Source organism: Rhea americana, unplaced genomic scaffold (assembly GCF_003343005.1).
Source record: "Rhea americana isolate MKP2758 unplaced genomic scaffold, rheAme1 scaffold_744, whole genome shotgun sequence".
In the NCBI taxonomy this organism is placed as follows: Eukaryota; Metazoa; Chordata; class Aves; order Rheiformes; family Rheidae; genus Rhea; species Rhea americana.
This window is the reverse complement of record NW_028186917.1, coordinates 25,502-28,072: the sequence shown is the minus strand read 5'-3', so window position 1 is coordinate 28,072 and position 2,571 is coordinate 25,502.

The following is a 2,571-nucleotide window of genomic DNA, read 5'->3' as shown; positions in this document are numbered from 1 at the left end:
CTGTCACAATGGGGCGGGAGCGGGCGCGCGGCGCCGGGACGGCACGAGGCCCGGAGACCCCGCGCCCCGGGGAGGAAGGACCTGCTCCCTGGGCGCGCAGCCCCCAGCATCCCAGGAATTCAGCCCCTGGCACTCCAGGGACGGAGCCCCCGTGCCCGGGGAGGAAGGACCCGCTCCCCGGGGATGCAGCTCCCAGCATCGCTTGGATTAAGCCCCCTGCACCCAAGGGATGCRGCCCTTGGCATCCCATGGACAAAGCCCCCAACACCCTGGGGACAAAGTCCTCTGGATCCCAAGGGTGAAACCTCGAGAATCCCAGGGATGCAGCCCTCAGTGTCCCGGGGAGGTGGCCTCAGTGTCCCAGGGATATGGCCCTCAGCATCCCGGGGACGTGGTCCTTAGCATCCAAGGGATGCGGCCCTCAGTTTCCCAGGGATGTGACCCYCAGCATCCCAGGAATGTGGCCCTCAGCACCCTAGGGACTGAGCCCACTGCATCTCTTGGACTAGATCCCCCGCACCCAAGGGATGCTGCCTCTGGAATCCAATGGATTCAGCCCCTGGAACCCCGGGGAAGAAGCCCCAACACCCTGGGGAAGGAGGCCACAGCATCCGATGGGTGAAAACTCTGGCAGTCAAAGGACTGCAGCTCTCAACATTCCTCGGATGAAGTCCCCAGCACCCCCAGGATGCAGCCCCCAGCACRCAAGGACAAAGACCCCAGACAGGCTGGGCTGAGGACGGCGTCTTACCGGATCTGCCAGGGTTAGGGGAGGTTTCCCGGCCCGGCGGGAGAGCTGTCCTCCTTCCCTCACCAGTCAGTTACTATGACACCAGGGACAACAAACTGGCTGCACTTTCCAGCCCAGGCTTGCAGTCCCRGCTTGGGGCAGGGTGATGGTGGCCCCAGGGCTGGGCCTTGCCTGCCTGACCCTGCTGTGATCCCCTGGGGGCACCCTGCTGGCTGGGACCCCCTGAGCAACCTCTATGCAGGGACCCAGAACCCTTGTCAACCTTTCCAACCCAGGCAGGGCTCTTGCACTCTGGGGCGCTCACAGCCGCATACAGAGACGCAGTGGTGGGACGCGCCCAGCCATGTGCAGGGACGCAATGTCAGGACACTGCAGCCATGTGCAAGGACGAGTGGTGGGATGCTCCCAGCCATGTGCAGGGACGCAATGCCAGGACACTCTGCAGCCATGTGCAGGGATGCAGTGGTAGGACACTCCTTGCCATGCGTGGGGATGCAGTGCCATGGGACCCCTCCATGGAACTAGAGGGTGGTTGCTGCTAACAGGAAAGGGGAGCTGGCAAGGACAACTGCAGGAGGCCTTAACTTCTCCTGGGAGAAGCTAGGTGTAACCAGGTGTAGCTGCTCCTAATGAGCCCTCTTGGTTGCCCCTGAGTAGAGGGAGTTGAGGCCTTTGATCCAGTTGGCCCTTGATTAGAGTGGGTCAAGCACCCTGTGAGTCAGTACTAGGGACAGGCCTGTATGAGAGCCAGGCCTAGAGCACAGTGAACAGTGACCAGAAGCAGGAGTTTGTGTAGCAGTTTGCACAGCTGGATGCAAGAAGGCAACTTCAGTTTCCAATCTTACTAGTGTGCACTTCCTCAGACATGGTCATGACACTCCACAAAGCACATTTGCCTGTAGCTGTTGGAGTCACTGCATCAGGTGTGTCAGAAGCTTCAACCCAGACAGACCCTCTGACAGCAGATGCARCWGTACAGGAGTGCTCAGGGCCTCTCTGTGGGGCCTGGGCTGAGTCCTGCAGCAGGTGTGCTGCTGTTGATGAGTTGTGTCATCACGTAAAGGAGTTATGGGAGGAAGTCAGTAGGCTGTGTGGCATCTGTGAAAATGGGCAGGAGATGGACAGGGTGTTCCCCGAGACCGTACTGCTCCAGGAGTCCCAGTGCCCCAGAGCAGAGGAGTTGGTGGAGGGCTCTGTGCCAAATGAAACAGTACATCACAACACTGTAGAAGAAGGCTGGAAACTGGCCGCTTCCGATGGGAGGAGAAAGGCTCTTACTCCTCCTGAAGGCTTGCAATTGAGGAACAGGTATTGTGCCCCCCAGGCTGAGGAGGAGCTGGACATAGCTTCGAGGGAAGCAACTGGGCCAACAGACCCTGTGCCTTGTGGGAACACCTGAAAGAAGCAGTGAGTGATTGTTGTGGGTGACTCCATGCTGCAGGGGACGACGGCACCTATCTGCCAACCTGACCTCTTGTCTAGAGAGGTTTGCTGCCTGCCAGGGGCTCGAATAAAAGATGTCATGGTAATACTACCAAGGCTTGTCTGCATGTCAGACTATTACCCTCTGCTGCTCTTCCGTGTGGGTGCTAATGATACAAAGTACAAATTAGAAACCATCAAACTGAGCTCTGGGGATTGTGGTCAAGGGTTTGGGAGCCCAGGTCRTTTTCTCCTCAGTCCTGCCAGTGAGGGGGGAGGATGGGAGGAGGAGTGGATGGATTTTCCAAATTAACAACTGGCTGCACCACTGATGTTGGCAACAAGGTTTTGGTTTCTACGACCGTGAGACCCTGTTTGAAGATGGACAACTGGTGGGG